Consider the following 20,615-nt stretch of genomic DNA (forward strand, 5'->3'; position numbering starts at 1 on the left):
CTTCTCTGTATGTTTGGGGAGTATTGTTATTTTATTTTGTATTTTTTATATTTTTTGTGGGGGGGAGTGTCTGTTTTCTCAGTACCTGTATTATGATTTCCCTATTAAATGAATAAATACATATTATTAAAAATAAATAAATAAATAATTTTAGCGACTAAGAATTGTTACATATGAGAATAGCGATTCATAAAAATGTTAAAATTTTTTTGGACATCCTTACTATGCAGTCTAACTGACCTCCACAAGGAACTGGCAAGGGAGAAAGCAGTTATCACTATTTCGCAAACACATACCCCGCCTACCGCCCGAATGCAGCTGAGATAGGCTCCAGCAACCCCCCGCGACCCCAAAAGGGACAAGCGGACACGCATTCTTGTATTTGTTACCTTCTGGAGACCTGAGAAAAATTCCTACCACTTTAGGACCACCCTTTATAGATATATATTTACAACATTAATGATGTATACAAACTATGCAAATATAAAAAAGGTAAGCTTTTACTTATTTTTTTGTTGTTGAATTTTTTGTTTGTAATTGTTTTTTAATCTTCATTATTTACTTCAAGATATTACAGAATGTCTCTATATAAAAAAATATATATTTTATTTTTTTATTAATTTTGGCCAAAGAGTGCTCATTTCAATTTCTTACACACACTTGTTATTACATATGTTGACCAAAGGGGGAGCACTTTTAAAAGCGACACACAGTCAATTTGAAAAATCCCTCAGCCTAAATTTGATGGATTTTACCACCAGGGGTGCAAATGAGATCTCTATTCTTTGCTTTTTGTAATGTGCTTAAGGCCGATGACAAAGGAGTCATGGACCACAGATGGCCCCTGTGCCGCACTCTGGGCAACCCAGCTGTAGACGCTAACTGTTAATGGCCACCATAGTCTTAGTACCGTAGTGTATTTGTTCATCCTATTGTCACATATGGGACGCGAGTTGTCTTGCGTCAGCATCGGAAGTCGTAAAATCAACCTGGTGGGTTTTTTCGGGGATGACTAGGGAAGTCCTTCTTTTGCTACCGTCTTTTTTTTAATCATGTATTGCTGCCTTTGCACCTGTCAATCTTTACTTTTGTATGCACATTAAATCAACAAAAAATCCTGACCTTGGAGCAATGTTCACTTACTGTAGTATTTGGCTCTCTGTTAAATGCAATGGTTTTCTGTATTGGGACCATGATTTCAGTCCTAACTTGTTCACACCTCCTCATATGGAAGCTACTTTTCCTTGTTGATATCTCAAGATGGGCAGAAATACAAGAACACATACACAAACCACCACCCTTTCGAGATATATAAATATTTGTATTTACAACATTAATAATATATACATACTATGCAAATATAAAAAAGATAAGCTTTTAGTAAAACATTTTATTTTTTGTTTGTAATTGGTTTTTAATCTTCATTATTTACTTCAAGTTATTACAGTATGTCTCTATATACATCTTTGTTTAAATTAATTTTGGCCAAAGGGGGCGCATTTCAATTTATTACACACACTTGTTATTTCATATGTTGACCAGAGGGGGAGCACTTCAATTTCTTACACACACTTGTTATTTCATATGTTGGCCAGAGGGAGAGGACTTTTAAAATCGACACAAAGTCAATTTGAAATATCCCTCCTTTTTGGGACCACCCTAATTTTGATGGATGAGATCTCTATGTTTTGTTTTTTGTAATGTGCGTAAGGCCGATGACAAAGGAGTCACGGACCAAAGATGGCCTCTGTGCCGCACTTTGGGCAACCCAGCTGTAGAAGCTAACTGTTAATGGCCACTATAGTCTTAGTATCGTAGTGTATTTGTTCATCGTATGGTCACATATGGGACGCGGGTTGTCTTACGTCAGCACCGGAAGTCGTAAAATCGGCTGTTCACCTGGCGGGGTTTTTCGGGGATGACTAGGGAAGTTCTTCTTTCGCTGCCGTCTTTTTTTCATCATATATTGCTGCCTTTGCACCTGTCAATCATTACTTTTGTATGCACATTAAATCAACAAAAAATCCTGACTTTGGAGCAATGTTCACAGACTCTAGTATTTGGCACTCTATTAAATGCAATGGTTTTCCCTATTGGGACCATGTTTTATGTCCTAACTTGTTCACACCTCCTCATATGGAAGCTACATTTCCTTCTTGATGTCTCAAGAAGGGCAGAAATACAAGAACACACACACACACACACCCACACACACATACATAGAGGGAATGTTGGAGAAAAGTGTACCTCTCCGTGTGGAGGCAGGTGTTCTCCTCTCGGACCCCCGTGGAGGAGGATGAAGGCCCCAGTCAGAGAGTGGGCTCCTCCATGGCCAAAAGTCCTCTTTCCAAACTTGTGTTCAGGCCGACGTCTTCCTGTCTTCTGCCTGCAGAGGAAGAGTTGAGAAACGAGTGGGAGGTCTCACTCGGATGATTTTTTCCCTCCTCGCGCTGTCCCGGCTTCCTCGCCCCTCTTTTCTCCCTCCCTCGCCACTGCCTGTCTAAGGGCGTTCCAGAGCTCCGCCGCTGGTAAAGCCATCTGTTGCAACACGTCTGCCCGCCTTCCCACTCTCGCCCTCCATCCCTCCCCTCTCACACCCCGGCAGAGAGAGAGAGGAAGAGAGATAGAGAGAGAGAGGGAGCACGGGAGGGGGGTAAGAGAGAGCAGGGGGCGGGACTTGGCCTCAGTGACGGCCAATAGGTGGGCTTGGACGTTAGTCTGACTGCCTGGAAGAGGAGGGGCAAGCAGAAAGAACAGGATCACACACACACACACACACACACACACACACACACACACACACACACACACACACACACACCCACACCCACACACACACGCGCACACACACACGCACACACACACCAATTCTTGTATTTGTTACCTTCTTGAGACCTGAGAAAAATGCCCACCTCTTTAGGACCACCCTTTCTAGATATATAAAGATGTGTATTTACAACATTAATAATATATACATACTATGCAAATATAAAAAAAGCGTGTTGTGAAAAATGAGTTGGAATTTCACAAGAAAAAGGTCACAATTTCACATGAAAAACGTAGAATTTTGGCGGTATTATAATGAAAGTCGTCGTTTTACTCAACGCAAGTCAAAATGTTACACGAAAAACTGAACATCTGTGGAATATTATGATAAAAGTTGGACTTTTACTCAATAACAGTCGCAATTTTACAAGAAAAGCTAAACATTTTGGCAATTTTATGAAAAGAGTTGCAATTTTTTTCGACAAAACTCACAGTTTTATAAGAAAACTTTAAAATTTTGGCAATATAATAATAATAATCGGAATTTTACTTGGCAAAATGATGACAAAAGTCGTAATTTTACTTTGAAAATGTCACTGTTTTACAAGAACAACCAAAAAATGGGCAATATTGTGATAAAAGTCAAAAATTTTATATGACAAATGTCACCATATTGCAGTAAAAAGTAATAATTTTACATAAAAAAAGTTATCATTTTACGAGAAAATATTGCAATATTACAGAAACAGAAAGAATATGAGAAATTAATCCCAATTTTACTTTTCTTTTTAAAAAAAAAAGTTTTGTTTGTAATTAGTTTTTAAACTTCATTATTTGCTTCAAGTTATTACAGTATGTCTCTATATACATATTTATTTATTTTTGTAATTAATTTTGGCTAAAGGGAACACATTTAAATTTCTTACACCCACTTGTTATTACATATGTTGACCAGAGGGGGAGCACTTCAAATTTTTACACACACTTGTTATTACATATGTTGACCAGAGGGGGAGCACTTTTAAAAGCGACACACAGTCAATGTGGAAAAATCCCTCCTTTTTGGGACCACCCTCATTTTGATAGATGTCACCACCAGGGGTGCAAATGAGACATTCTCTATTAGATGCAATGTTATTGGGACCATGATTTATGTCATCACTTGTTCACACCTCCTCATATGGAAGCTACTTTTCCTTCTTGATGTCTAAAGAAGGATAGAAAGACAAGAACACACACACACACACACACACACACACACACACACACACACACACACACACACACACACACACACACACACACACACACACACACACTCGAGGTTATTTCCCCTCAATTCAATAAAAAATATTTGACCTTTAACAATCTTGGTGACAGGAAGTGAACTTATGCGACACGACTTGCTGTCATTGCGTTTACGGGGGTGAGTTACAGCTGAACAAGAAGTCTGTTCATGTTCTTCCATGTGCGCACGCACACGCACACACACACGCACACGGACGGGCGTTTCCATGGCGATGGCGGACATTGGAGCGCCAACAAGTGAATCAAACAAGCCGTGAAAACATGAATGTGGCCGGGGCTGCGAGCTCTTCGTAACCCCGCTTCTGAAATCAGCTATCACGATGAGAGCCGAGAGAGTCAACTCCATAAGGGGAAAAAACAACAACAAACTGACTGCAGAGCCAAAGCATCGCCATGGCAACCATGCTTGAGATCAAACATAGTATTTTACAGTCAACAGTCCAAGGCACACCGAGTCGCCCTCAAGGGAGACGGTTGTTGTTTTTTGTTTTGCCAGTCTAAAGGCTCGGATTCAGTCTACATCAGGAGGTAGTCCCAATCCGACTGGAATCCGATTTTGTCAAATGTGACTACAGTCTAAACAGCAACGCAACCCGAGTGCGACTTTTTCCTCATCCTTGGACGAGTTACGTCAGTCACATGCGCGGGGAAAGACACAGCCCGTGGATACTTCATTATTATTTGCACTGGTCAATAGTACAAATAATAGACTACATGTAAGGTTAGGGGTGTAACGATACACAAAAATTTCGGTTCGGTACGTGCCTCGGTTTAGAGGTCACGGTTCGGTTCATTTTCGGTACAGTAAGAAAACAACAAAATATACATTTTTTGGTTATTTATTTACCAAATTTGTAAACAATGGCTTTATCCTTTTAACACTATAATAATTCTGCCCACATTAATCAACATTAAACTGCCTCAAGTTGTTGCTCAGATTAAATAAAATGACAAAACTTTTCTTCTACATATAAAAAGTGCAACATTAAACAGTTTCAAGTCAACTCATCATGCTTAATTTACAAACCCCGTTTCCATATGAGTTGGGAAATTGTGTTAGATGTAAATATAAACGGAATACAATGATTTGCAAATCCTTTTCAACCCATATTCAGTTGAATATGCAACAAAGACAACATATGTGATGTTCAAACTGATAAACTTGTTTTTTTTTGTGCAAATAATCATTAACTTTAGAATTTGATGCCAGCAACACGAGACAAAGAAGTTGGGAAATGTGGCAATAAATACTGATAAAGTCGAGGACACATCGGGGCCACATTGGGGCCACGTGGGTGCCACATTGGGGCCACATGGTGCCGCATTGGTGCCACATTGGGAACACGTCGGGGCAACATGGGTGCCACATTGGGGCCACAATGATCCCACATGGGGGCCACAATCGGGACACATTGGGGCCACATGGGTGCCACATGGGGGCCACATTGGTGCCACATTGGGGCCACAAGGGGGCCAAATCGGGGCCACGTGGGTGCCACATTGGGGCCACAATTGTGCCACATTGGGGCTACTTTAGGGCCACATGGGGGCCACAATAGGGACACTTCAGGGCCACATGGGTGCCACATGAGGGCCATATTGGTGCCACATTGGGGCCCCACTGGGACCACATTGATGTCACATTGGGGCCACATCGGTGCTACAATGGTGCCACATTGGGGCCACAATAGGGACACATTGGGGCCACATGGGTGCCACATTGGGACCACATTTGTGCCACATTGGGACCACATTTGTGCCACATTGGGGCCACATGGGGGCTATATTGGTGCCACATTGGTGCCACATTGGTGCCACATTGGGGCCACATCGGGTTCACGTCGGTGCCTCATCGGGGCCACGTCGGTGCCATAATGGTGCCACATCGGTGTCACAATGGTGCCACATTGGGGCCACAGTAGGGACACATCGGGGCCACATGGGTGCCACATTGGGGCCATATTGGTGCCACATTGGGGCCACATTGGGGCCAGATTGATGTCACATTGGGGCCACATCGGTGCCACAATGGGGCCATAATGGTGCTACATTGGGGCCACATTTATGCCACATCGGGGCCATCTTGGGGCCACATGGTGACACATTGGGGCCACATTGGTGACACATTGGGGCCACATTAGGGCCACATCGGGGCCACATTGGGGCCAGATCGGGGCCACATTGGGGCCAGATCGGGGGCACATTAGGGCCACGTTGGGGCCTGTGCACATTTACACTGGAGTCTGATAAAAATCACATTTCACTTGCAGTGTAAACAGCCTGCTGGGAAAAAAAACATCAGTTTTGGGATTGCAGTGTAAGACTACATTTACACTGCAGGCCAAAGTGGCCCAAAATCGGATGTGATCTTTATCAGACTCCAGTATAAACGCGCACAGGCCCCAATGTGGCCCCAATATGGCCCCATTGTAGCCTTGACGTGACTTGCATGCGCAGTTCAATAAAGTGAAAACAGAGGAAGTTGACCAGATTCTGTCAATCAGAGGTTCACAAACTACGGTAGTCCCGAGTTTTCTTTTTTAATTATTATTTTTTTTCTATCTGTCATTTCTCGCCCATCCATCAATCCATTTTCTATCACTTTGTTACTCTCGGGGTCTCCTAGCTACTCAGGCAAATCATATTGTCTAAAAATGCATTTTCTCATCAATAACGTGATGTGTCAGGCAAGAGTGCGAAAAGGGAGAATGGACGCATTTTGGTATCAAAACTAAAGATAAAGGTGAAGTTATAACACTGAAACACCCTCAGGAAGAGGTGCTTTAAGACATGGCTAGCTAGCTAGCAGCTAACCACCTGACACCCACTGTAATGATACCAAGTACAGGAGCGTATTTAGTCGATACTACTAAGATTACATCTACTTCTTCATCTTCTTTTGTTTTTTAAAATTCATATTGTGTATCGAAAAGTATAAATACAAAAAGTATAAATACAAAAAGTATAAATACATTTTGGTATCGGGACAACACTAGTGGACATATTACTTTTTTTTGTTCAGTGTTACGAGAAGGCAATTTGTTTGATCTGCAATGAGACAGATTATATATATATATATATATATATATATATATATATATATATATATATGTTGTCTTCATTATAACATCATCATTATGTAAGACTTTTAAAGTAATTTTGATAGTAGGCTAATATAACTAATATAGACACATCATGTGTTGCCTTCATTATAACACTTATATAAGACTTTTAAAGTCATTTTGATAGTAGGCTAATATAACTAATATAGACACATCATGTGTTGCCTTCATTATAACACTTATATAAGACTTTTAAAGTCATTTTGATAGTAGGCTAAAATAACTAATATAGACACATCATGTGTTGCCTTCATTATAACACTTATGAGACTTTTAAAGTCATTTTGATAGTAGGCTAATATAGCTAATGTAGACACTTACATCCTTACATCACTTCCTATGAACGCAAAGTGTGTGCGTGGTGACTTCACCGGCCGTCTGTTGCTAGGGAACGTCAGCCCGGGGGCGGGGCTTGCGGGCGATACGGCGATAAATGTCACGTTTGACGGCGCTGAACCAATGAAGTCGGTGTTGTTCGGATAAATTCTACTTGGAGGATGCTGAGAGAGAGCAAGGTGACCCGTGTGACTATCGATCAGCGCGCCGAGCTCGTCAATAAGCGGATAAAGATCTGATGAGAACGTCTGCATCCTCACTTCCTGTCTGCTCCTCGCCACAGCAAGCGTCCGCGTGCGAGGTCAGAGGTCCTTCCCCAAAATGTTCCCACAAAGTTGGAGGGACACCGACGTCCACAATGTCTTGCTGAGACCAAGAGTTGAGATTGGGCCTACACCAACCTCTCATTGATTGATTGATGGCTTGATTGATTGATGAAGAACGTCCACATTCCTCCTCTTCCTCTGCGTTCTCTCACACCTCTCAGCCATCCATCAGCTATTTTAACTCCTCTCTTGACTTCTCTGCATCTTTGTCCTCCTAACGACACCCCCCGCCCCTCCTCCTTGTGTGTGTGTGTGTGTGTGTGTGTGTGTGTGTGTGTGTGTGTGTGTGTGTGTGTGTGTGTGTGTGTGTGTGTGTGTGGTCTGACTGACGGCCATTGTGTGCGTGTGTGTGTGTGTGTTGGTGTGAAAGTGAGCCAGCCAAGATGAATAGGGAGGCCATAATGTGTGTGTGTGTGTGTGTGTGTGTTCTTGTATTTCTACACTTCTTGATACATCAAGAAGGAAAAGTAGCTTCCATATGAGGAGGTGTGAACAAGTTAGAACCGAAATCATGGTCCCAATACGGAAAACCATTGCATAAACCACAGTGTGGCGAAGTTGGAAGAGTGGCCGTGCCAGCAATCGGAGGGCTGCTGGTTACTGGGGTTCAATCCCCACCTTCTACCATCCTAGTCACGTCCGTTGTGTCCTTGGGCAAGACACTTCACCCTTGCTCCTGATGGCTGCTGGTTAGCGCCTTGCAAGGCAGCTCCCGCCATCAGTGTGTGAATGTGTGTGTGAATGGGTGAAAGTGGAAATACTTTGAGTACCTTGAATGTAGAAAAGCGCTATACAAGTATAACTCATTTATTTATTGATTATGGTTCCTCGCCGCTTTTGTGTCTGATGTCTAATCTAATAGAGAATGTCTCATTTGCACCCCTGGTGGTGACGTCCATCAAAATGAGGGTGGTCCCAAAAAGGAGGGATTTTTCACATTGACTGTGTGTCGCTTCTAAAAGTGCTCCCGCCTCCGGGCAACATATGAAATAACAAGTGTGTGTAAAAATTTGAAGTGCTCCCCCTCTGGTCAACATATGAAATAACAAGTGTGTGTAAGAAATTGAAATGCGCTCCCTTTGGCCAAAATTAATTAAAAAAATAAAATAAATATGTATATAGAGATATACTGTAATAACGAAGTAAATAATGAAGATTAAAAACCAATTACAAACAAAACGTAAAAAAAATAATTAAAAAAAATTTACTAAAATCTTACCTTTTTTATATTTGCATAGTATGTATATATTATTATTGTTGTTGTAAATAAACATCTTTATATATCTATAAAGCATACTTGCCAACCCTCCCGATTTTCCCGGGAGACTCCAGAATATCAGTGCCCCTCCCGAAAATCTCCCGGGGCAACCATTCTCCCAAATTTCTCCCAATTTCCACCCGGACAACAATATTGGGGGCCTTTAACGTCCTCTACAACCTGTCGTCACGTCCGCTTTTCCTCCTTACAAACAGCCACTCACAAAATGTATGCAGTTTTTACACATACATAAGTGAATGCAAAGCATACTTGATCAACAACCATACAGGTCACACTGAGGGTGGCCGTATAAACAACTTTAACACTGTTACAAAAATGGGCCACACTGTGAACCCACACCAAACAAGAATGACAAAGACATTTCGGGAGAACATCCGCACCGTAACACAACACAAACACAACAGAACAAATACCCAGAACCCCTTGCAGCACTAACTCTTCCGGGACGCTACAATATACACCCCCGCTACCATCAAACCTCGCCCACCTCAACCCCGCTGCCGCCCCCCATCTCCCGAATTCGGAGGTCTCAAGGTTGGCAACTATGCTATAAAGGGTGGTCCTAAAGAGGTAGGCATTTTTCACAGGTCTCAAGAAGGTAACAAATACAAGAATGTGTGTGTGTGTAGAAGTGGGAGGCAATGGGGGGGCCCTGCCTAATTTGCAGCTCATTCAACAGCAACAAGCTTCCTCCGGCGGCCATGTTGGGGGTCCATAGCAACAACGCTCTAACAAACGTGTGACACACTTGCTGTGTCACAAGTGGAACACACTTCAATAAGTCTTGTATTTTACGGATTACGGAGCGCACCGGTGTATAAGCCGAACCCGCTCAATTCTAGAAGAAAAAAAATTGTTTTCCATGCACTGGCCGCACCGGACTATAAGCCACACTTATATACGTTTTGAAAGATTTTGTCAATCTTAATTGTTTCCAAATGGTATCTGTAACGCAGCAGTAAAACGGATGATCAAACAATCCACGGTGAATTTACAAAACTGAAACAATACAAAGAGAATGCCATTGTAAGTTATTAACACTAACTCAGACACTCGTAAACGTGTTAGCATGGTAGTTAATGCTAACAGCGCGAGCGTCATTACATTACGATGGACAATGCGGCCACGCGCCGGCAAGGCTGCAAGCAATCAGCAATCTGCACACCTGGGACTAATGAAGGCAAGCAGTATAAAGACAAGCGGACCCGAGAATCCTGCGCCAGAACGTGGTTCACTCTTTGTAGTAAAGTTAACGTACCAATGATTGTCACACACACACTAGGTGTGGTAAAATTATTCTATTTAAACATTATTATTTAAGCATATTATTTAAGCATCCCGTCTCTGGCTTCCCCCTCCTGCGTACTTGCTCTCTCTCCTTGTGACTTCCTTGTTCCCGTCTTATGTCCTCTGTGTTCCCCGCAGTGTTTTTCCTGTTCCCCGTGATCAAACTGTGTGCCTCAACTCCTCTCAGGATTTTGGACTGCCTCCCTTGATCCTCGACCCCTGCTTGGACACGGACCGCGTTGCTTGCCCACGGACTGCCTTCTTGCCTTGCCCCTCTGGACTGACGAAAGATTCATCCAACACGCACTTACAACAAACTCTGGTAACATTTACAGTACATTGTTAATCCGACATATCGTTTCACACCAAACACATAGAGTAGCATACACATCCCATGCACTCATCAAAGGGTTCAATAAACCTGTTGAACCGATCCTGGTTTTGGTGTTGTCTCCTTCCTCCGCCGTACGTAACAATATGCATGAAAACGCTCCATTTAGTAAGTATGGATTGTTTTAGTTATATTATAAAACTAACAAACGTTGCTTGGAGTGATGAATGTGGAATTCATACGAGTAGAACCGCTATGGATGAATAGTAAACGGAAGAGCACTTGTACGTAGCTCTAAATCAAGGGTCGGCAACCCAAAATGTTAAAAGCCATATTGGACCAAAAACCAAAAACAAATCTGTCCTATAAGTCCTAAAATGAAGCCATAACATGCTGTAAGTGTCTATATTAGCTTACTAATAAAATTACTTTAAAAGTTCTTTAAGTGTTATAATGAAGTATATATATGATGTAAGTGTCTATATTAGCTATATTAGCCTACTATCAAGATTACTTTAAAAGTCTTGTATAAGTGTTATAATGAAGACAACACATGATGTAAGTGTCTATATTAGCTATAATAGCCTACTATCAAAATGACTTTAAAAGTTTTATACAAGTGTTATAATGAAGACAACACATGATGAAAGTGTCAAAATTAGCTATATTAGCCTACTATCACAACGACTTTGAAAGCCTTATATACGTGTTATAATGAAGGCAACACATGATGTAAGTGTCTATATTAGCTATATTAGCCTACTATCAAAATGACTTTAAAAGTCTTATATAAGTGTTATAATGAAGGCACACATAATGAGTGTTATAATGAAGAAACACATTAAAAATTTAATTGACTTTAAAATTTTCACAATGTAAAGCGCTTTGAGTCACTTGAGAAAAAGCGCTATATAAATGTAATTCACTTCACGACTATCAAAATGACTTTAAAAGTCTTATACAAGTGTTATAATGAAGACAACACATGATGTAAGTGTCTATATTAGTTATATTAGCCTACTATCAAAAGGACTTTAAAAGTCTTATATAAGTTGCATTATCAGGTATTATTATACTTTATACTATATATTATTATACCATTATCATTATCCTTTCACACATCCTTTGTAACTGAGCTACTGTGTGGAATAATTTTTCTTGTGGCTCAATAAAGTTTGTCTAAGTCGAAGTCTAAGTGTTATAATGAAGGCAACACATGCTGTAAGTGTCTATATTAGCCTACTATCAAAATGACTATGTTGGCTAGAAATACATAATGAGCGTTCATGATGTAATGTTTATTTTCCCTGCAGTGCATCATGGATCTTGGAGGATTGGAAGAAACGACAACAAAATAGGCCTCCTTTAGTTTCAGACTTCCCCATGGAAATAAAAAACCACGACACAATCCTCTTCTCTTTTCCCGGCCTGGGCCACAGACACAGCAGCCTTTTGAAAATTAAAGGTATATAACATTTAAATAATAAAGTTTATGTTGGATTTCTGTGCATCATCCTCTTCTCACCACTGGAAATAATCATTCACAATCCTCAGTTATAATGTGCCAGGGTTGGCCTCAGACTGAACGCAAAGAAGACTGAGGTAATCACCTATAACCTACACATGGATCACCCGCCAATAACAACATCAGATGGCAACGCTTTGCGAGAGGTCAATGACTTCAAGTACGTGGGTTTGTGGATGAACTCCACAGAACAAGATATTAAAGTCAGGAAGGCACTAGCGTGGAGGGCCCTGAACGGTGTGGTGCTCGAATCTCCCCTGACACCTAAAGCTGAGTCAACTCCACGCCACTGTGGAGTCTGTCCTCCTGTATGGCTGCGAAAGCTGGACCCTGACACCCACCCTGCAGAAGTCCCTAGATGGGTGCTACACCAGAATGATACGAGCTGTTCTGAATGTGGACCAGAACATCCACATCACCAGCAAGGACCTGTACGGGCAACTGCCGAGGCTCAGCAAGAAGGTAACAGCTAGGACGATGAGGCTGGCCGGCCACTGCCACAGACATCGGGAGCTCTCGGCCAACAGGCTGGTCCTATGGGAACCAATGCACGGGCATCGATCGTGAGGACGTCCCGCGCTAACGTACGTGGACATCCTGAAGAAAGATGCGGGAGCTGAAAGCTCTACGGAGCTGGCCGGATGTATGGAGAACCGCAATGATTGGAGACTCCGATGGAAGCTTGTCTGAGTACGACTGAGAGAGTTGACTTTTGATGGACGTTTTAGGAAAATATCTCCGTGAAGAACGAGAGCCTATTTTTACTTGCAACGCTATTTGGCCGTTCGGGACAAGAGAGAGCTAATTGTTAAATAACAATACAAGCAATCAGAACGGATTCAAATTCAAATCAATCACAGAGTGCAGATACAATTCTTTCAGTTCTCATAGGCACCATCACACAAGCCTGGATTTGAATATAGGCCGTCTCACATCTTTAGCAAGACTATTCCAGATTTTAGGGTCATAAAACTGAAATGCAGTCTCATCGTGTTTGGTCCTGACTCTGGGCACCGGCAGGAGACCGCACCCTTCTCAGAGCTGGAGATGGTTCACGTGGTTCTAACATGTCGGAGATGCACTTTGGCACAAGACCATGACAAGACTCGTACACGAGCAGAGCTGATTTAAAGTATGTTCTCCGAGCGACAGGAAGCCAGTGCAATGACCTAAGCACTGGACTAATATGGTCGAATGTCCTGGTTCTAGTCAGGACTCGAGCAGCAGCATTGTGGATGTACTGCAGTGTGACTTTAGGGAACATGCTTTTTTTTCCTGTACAAGAATATTATGTAGCACTTGGCTTCACCGTAACCATAGTGGGAGACGAGGAAAGACCTCTTTTAATGTTAATAAGTTTACAATGTTATGCAGAGGTGTACTTATGACAATTTTATAGACAAATGATACAATTTATAGTCACGTTGGAAAGGCGGCGGGCACAAAATATTTTTTTCTTCCTAGGGGCGGGCGTAACTGAAAATATTTGAGAAGCACCGGTTCAGAAGATTGTTTTGCATCAACACACGATTCTGATCAAAGAGAATCAACAGGCCGACGTTCACTATTTACTAGTAACGAGTAAGCTAAAGAAGACAACAAACATACAGTATACAGTCGTCATTTCTACAACTCTTATTTTTTTGTGATAAAGTGATAGGAGCACATACTTGTTGGTCACAAAAAACATTCATGAAGTTTGTGTTTTTTTATGAATTTATTATGGGTCTACTGAAAATGTGGCCAAATCCGCTGGGTCAAAAGTATACACACAGCAATGTTAATATTTGCTTACATGTCCCTTGGCAAGTTTCACTGCAATAAGGCGCTTTTGGTAGCCTTCCACAAGCTTCTGGAAAGCTTCTCGTTGAATTTTTGACCACTCCTCTTGACAAAATTGGTGCAGTTCAGCTAAATTTTGTTTGTTTTTTGACAAGGACTTGTTTCTTCAGCATTGTCCACACATTTAAGTCAGGACTTTGGGAAGGCCATTCTAAAACCTTAATTCTAGCCTGATTTAGCCATTCTTTTACCACTTTTGACGTGTGTTTGTGGTTATCATCATGGCGCCGATCACGGCTGCCTCGGTGCTCTCGTGCGCTCTGTTTTGTTTGTTTTTATGCGTAAATTGTGTGTCCGTGTGCTCTTACACCCGCGACGAGCTACTGAACATCAGATCCATCACTCCTACGGACTTATTACCGGTCATCTTAGCGTCAGCTGCGGATTTGGTCCATTCTTTGATCAAAAGAGGGAAACCGCACCGAAGAGGAAAGCGAGCGGGCACCCTTTTCCGTCTCCGCAGACGGGGATTACGCACGCCCTTACCTGCCAACTTTCTCTCCACCGTCTGCTCACTTGCCAACAAGATGGACGAGCTAGCGTTGCTGATGAGAAGAAACAAGGACTTTTCCTCATCTTGTGTTTTGTGCTTCACGGAGAGGTGGCTGAGCGCGAGTGTCCCGGACAGCGTGGATCAACTGGAGGGCTTTCATCTTCTCCGCGCGGACCGAGACGCGGGGCTCACCGGCAAAACAAGAGGCGGAGGAGTCTGCTTCTTCATCAACAACAGTTGGTGTACAGACGTGACGGTGATATCCCAACACTGCTCTCCTGCTCTGGAATATCTTTTCATTCACTGTAAGCCCTTATACTCACCGCGTTAGATTGTTTCATTCATACTGGTGGCTGTCTACATACCGCCAAGCGCGGACGTGCATGACGCTCAGCGCACGCTTGCAGGCCAGATCTTACATGTCTTTTCCGGACATTATACTTGGTGACTTTAAAAAGGGAAATTTGAGCCAGGAATTACCCAAGTAAAGGCAGTTTATTAAATGCCCGACCAGAGAGGAGAACACTTTGGATCACTGTTACACTACAATAAGCAAGGCATACCATGCAGTCCGCACACTGCTCTCGGACTATCAGATCACGTGATGGTGCACTTAATCCCTTCATACAGACAGAGACTGAAACTGGCTAAACCTGTTATGAGGACCATTAAGTGTTTCACCGCTGAGGCTGTAGAGGAGCTGCGCGCATGTTTGGAGACAACAGACTGGGAGGAAATTGGAGCGGCCACGGAAAATCTGGACGAGTATACGGACACTGTGACCTCATACATTCAGTTCAATGAGGCGCGCATCATTCCAACGCGCACCAGGGCTTGTTATAACAACGACAAGCCCTGGTTCACACTCAAGCTCCGACAGCTGCGCAAGAAGAAGGAGGCTGCGTGGAGAAGCGAGGACCGGAGTACCTACAGAGAAGCGAAGTACCACTTCAACAGGGAAGTAGAGAAAGCTAAATCTGTGTACTCTAACCGTCTACAGGAACAGTTTTGTTCCAAAGATTCTGTGGCCGTTTGGAGAGGACTAAGGGCCCTTACGAACTATAAGCCCCAAGCCCCCCAGGCCCTGAATGACCGGACTCTCGCTCAGGGCCTCAACAAACATTACTGTCGTCATGAACGGCCTTCAGCTCATCAAAGCTCTGCTCCCCCCACAATCACCCTCCCCACCAACGCAGCACTTCATTAAAGGATTTAAAGGACTCCAAGAACATCACAGGACTCCAAGAACATCACAGGACTTTAAAGGCCTTCTCCATCCGAGAGGAGGATGTACACCGGCAGTTCTTGAAGCTGAATTCGCGGAAGGCCCCCGGGCCTGATGGTGTCTACCCCTCCACTCTCAGACACTGCGCGGATCAGCTGGCTCCTGTCTTCACTGACATTTTGAACACCTCTCTGGAGCTATGCCACGTGCCGTCCTGCTTTAAGACCTCCACCATTGTCCCTGTCCCCAAGAAAGCACGGATCACAGGACATAATGACTACAGGCCGGTTGCGCTGACGTCTGTGGTCATGAAGTCCTTTGAGCGCTTGGTCCTGCCCCACCTCAAGGACATCACTGCCCCCCTCTTGGACCCACTGCAGTTCGCCTACAGAGCCAACAGGTCTGTGGATGATGCAGTGAACCTGGCCCTCCACTTCATCCTGGAGCATCTGGACTCCCCAGGAACCTACGCTAGGATCCTGTTTGTGGACTTCAGCTCTGCCTTCAACTCCATCCTCCCTGGACTGCTACGAGACAAGCTCTACCAGCTCAGCGTGCCCGACTCCCTCTGCGTTGGATTAATTACTTCCTGACAGACCGAAGACAGCACGTTCGGCTGGGGAAGATTGTCCCCCTGGCTCTTCTCCCTGTATACAAACTGCTGCACGTCCAGTCACCAGTCCGTAAAGCTGCTCAAGTTTGCGGATGACACTACCCTCATCGGGCTCATCTCGGATGGCGATGAGTCCGCCTACAGGAGAGAGGTGGCCCGGTTGGCGTCCTAGTGCAGCCTCAACAACTTGGAGCTGAACGCCCAGAAAACAGTGGAGATGATCATGGACTTCAGGAAAGTCACAGCCCAACCATCCTCCCTCACCCTGATTGACTCTCCCACCCCCGTCTCCATTGTGGACTCCTTCCGTTTCTTGGGCACCACCATCACCCAGGACCTCAAGTGGGAGCCGACCATCAGCTCCCTCATCAAGAAGGCCCAGCAGAGGATGTACTTCCTGCGACAGCTGAGGAAACTTAAAGTGCCGACCGAGATGCTGGTGCAGTTTTACTCAGCCATCATCGAGTCCAACCCACCTCTTCCATCACCGTGTGGTTCCCCGGCGCTACAGTCCAGGATAAGCATCGACTGTAGCGCATCGTACGTGCTACTGAGAAGGTGATTGGCTGCAAGCTCCCATCCCTCCAGGACCTGTTCTCTTCCAGGACCAGGAGGCGTGTGGGTCGGATCACAGCTGACTCTTCTCACCCTGGACACAAACTATTCTCCCCTCTCCCCTCAGGCAGGAGACTATGGTCCATCCAGACCCACACCTCCCGCCACCTGAACAGTTTTTCCCCTCAGCCATCAGGCACATGAACAATAACAAGATCTGATAGCTCAGTTACAGCTCTTTTCATTACCAAATATGTGTTATATATGTTTTATGTTGCACGATTGTACCAAGAAAAATTCCTAGTTTGTGAACCCGTTCTCAAACAATGGCAATAAAAACTATTCCGATTCTGATTCTGATTGTCCTGTTAGAACACCCAACTGCGCCCAAGACCCAACCTCCCGGCTGATAATTTTAGGTCGTCCTGAAGAATTTGGAGGTAATCCTCCTTTTAGATTGTCCCATTTACTCTCTGTAAAGCACCAGTTCCATTGGCAGCAAAACAGGCCCAGAGCATAACACTACCACCACCATGCTTGACGGTAGGCGTTCCTGGGATTAAAGGCCTCACTTTTTCTCCTCCAAACATATTGCTGGGTATTGTGGCCAAACAGCTCAATTTGTGTTTCATCTGACATCACATGGACAAAGATAAGACCTGCGGTCAGATGCTGTTTGGTCACAAGACCCAGCAATACGTTTGGAAGAGGAACGGTGAGGCCTTAAAACCCAGAAACACCATTCCTACCGTCAAGCATGGTGGTGGTAGTATTATGCTCTGGGCCTGTTTTGCTGCCAATGAAACTGGTGCTTTAAATAGGACAATGAAAAAGGAGGATTACCTCCAAATTCTTCAGGACAACCTAAAATCATCAGCCCGGAGGTTGGGTCTTGGGCGCAGTTGGGTGTTCCAACAGGACAATGACCCCAAACACATGTCAAAAGTGTTTGGGGTCATTCTAAAAATTATGGTTTTAGAATGGTCTTCCCAAAGTCCTGACTTAAACGTGTGGACAAATGCTGAAGAAATGTAAACGTTTGATCACAACTGTACATATATACAAACCCCGTTTCCATATGAGTTGGGAAATTGTGTTAAGATGTAAATATAAACGGAATACAATGATTTGCAAATCATTTTCAACCCATATTCAGTTGAATATGCTACAAAGACAACATATTTGATGTTCAAACTGATAAACATTTTTTATTTTGCAAATAATCATTAACTTGCAACTACAGGGATGCCATGGCAGTAGTGTATAGTTTATGGTGTGGTGGTAAGTTCAGCCTTTGCTGTCTGTTGCGCCTTACAAAGTGTTAACACTGTAAGTACTGTACCTATTACATATTTTTTTGTAACATGCATTTTAGTTGTAATTTTATGAACAAATTTAAAGGTTTGTAAATGACCATGTAAAATCGCTAATCAGCATGTCAATAGCAGAGCCGATGTATATTAGCATCAAGCTAGCGCATTTTTTGGAAAAGTGGAGCCTTGCTTTACCTACTTTTGAGTGTTTTTCTAGTTAATTATTTTGTTGGCATTGAAAATTGCAACATTACCCAAAGGTAGTTTGGATGGGTAAGCTCTCAGTGCTGCTGGATTGATTCGGTTGGTGCCAAAAAAAGTATCATCATAGTGTGGTACTTTCCAACGTGAACACACTCAAAAGCTGAAGTGTAAGTACAGAAATGTTGTGTGAACATGCCTTTTTTTTTTTAAGTTGTTAGGGAAAACAACAACATTGTGTGCAGGGAGATACAAGTCACAAGTTGAGCAACATGTGTTTTAAAGTCGAACAAAACATTCCATCACTTCTTCCAAAAGAAAGATAAATGTTAACAAAGGTTTTAAGAGAAGAAGAATGTGAGAAAAGACAAAGCTTCACTTTTTTTTTTTTACACTTGAGTGTTGAAATATGATTCAAAACATTGCTGGTGGACACAATTTGACCCTGGAACTGATTAATTGTATTTACATTATTTTTGAGGGGGAGAAAAATGAATGCTAAACCAGCATCACAAGTTGCCACTCCTTTGTTGTCATGATAGAAAGCAGGTCTCACAAACACAAACACACACACACACACACACACACACACACACACGTCACAAGAAAAACTTTGTAATTTGGCAGCATTATAATGAAAGTCGTAATTTTACTCAACTCAAGTCAAAATGTTACAAGAAAAACTGAACATTTGTGCAATATTATGATAAAAGTTGGAATTTTACTCAATAAAAGTCGCAATTTTATAAGAAAACTTAAAAAATGTTGGCAATTTTATGAAAAGAGTCGTAATTTTACTCGACAAAAGTCACAATTTTATAAGAAAACTTTAAAATTTTGGCAATATTATAATAATAATTGGAATTTTACTTGGCAAAATTATGACAAAACTCAAAAAATGTCACTATTTTACAAGAACAACAAACAAATGGGCAATATTGTGATAAAAGTCAGAATTTTATAAGACAAATGTCACCATTTTGCATTAAAAATAAATAATTTTACATAAAACCGTTATAATTTTACAAGAAAATATTGCAGTATTACAGGAACAGCAAGAATATGGGAAATTGTTCCCAATTTTATAAGAAAAAAGTCGACACATTGTGAGAAAAAGACTGCTTTTAGTTAATTTTTTTGTAAGTGGTTTTAAATCTTCATTATTTACGTCAAGTTATGACAGCATGCCTCTATATACATTTTTATTTATTTATTTTAATTAATTTTGGCCAAAGGGGGCACATTTCAATTTCGTACACATACTTCTTATTACATATGATGACCAGAGGGGGAGCACTTCACATTTTTACACACACTTGTTATTTCATATGTTGGCCAGAGGGGGAGCACTTTTAAAAGCGACACACAGTCAATGTGAAAAATCCCTCCTTTTTTGGGACCACCCTCATTTTGATAGATGTCACCACCAGGGGTGCAAATGAGACATTCTCTATTAGATGCAATGTTATTGGGACCATGATTTGTTCACACCTCCTCATATGGAAGCTACTTTTCCTTCTTGCTGTCTCAAGAAAGGTAGAAAGACAAGAACACACACACACACACACACACACACACACACACACACACACACACACACACACACACACACACACACACACACACACACACACACACACACACACACACACACACACACACACACACACATTGCTGATGAACTGAATGAACTGTGCGGGATTACATAGCATCTGCCTCAGGTTGTATTTGGTCTAAAAATAAACCTGAGCAGATTTTAATCTTTCATCAGGGAAAAAAAGTCATCAGCTGGTTGAGGTCAGAATGACATCGGACTCTGATTCACCTTCCCATTGACACTCAAGAGAAAACAATCAAACCCAAGTGAGTGGTGGTCACCATGACAACTGAGTCACTGGGCACTCCTGGCGGGGGAAAACCAGCATGGAGTTATTCTTTCATACTGGAACACACTAATAATTCAACTCACAACAGGAAGTGATCAAAAAAGATCTTCATCTACAACTCTGATCTGTTTCCACTTTGAAACACTGACAGTAATAATAAACTCTAAATCAACAGGTAGCGCTATGACTTACTCATGTGAGACAACC

The 20,615-nt window shown here is 42.6% G+C and overlaps 1 protein-coding gene across 6 annotated transcripts in view; it reads right to left on the minus strand.

The window, feature by feature from the left end:
* The window catches only part of LOC133571543 (extracellular sulfatase Sulf-2-like), a 109,719-nt gene that overhangs the window by 62,298 nt on the left and 26,806 nt on the right, over positions 1–20,615 (minus strand). For 4 of the 6 annotated variants that reach the window (XM_061924233.1, XM_061924230.1, XM_061924232.1 and 1 more), the window contains one exon: positions 2,248–2,386. The exons of 1 other annotated variant lie outside the window; for it this stretch is intronic. The gene's annotated coding sequence lies outside the window, so the exon portion shown is untranslated. Of the gene's footprint in view, positions 1–2,247; positions 2,545–20,615 lie in introns of those variants that run through there. One more of the 6 variants, XM_061924231.1, reaches the window with a different exon arrangement.

The sequence above is a fragment of the Nerophis lumbriciformis genome, linkage group LG01, assembly GCF_033978685.3.
Source record: "Nerophis lumbriciformis linkage group LG01, RoL_Nlum_v2.1, whole genome shotgun sequence".
NCBI classification, from domain to species: domain Eukaryota; kingdom Metazoa; phylum Chordata; class Actinopteri; order Syngnathiformes; family Syngnathidae; genus Nerophis; species Nerophis lumbriciformis.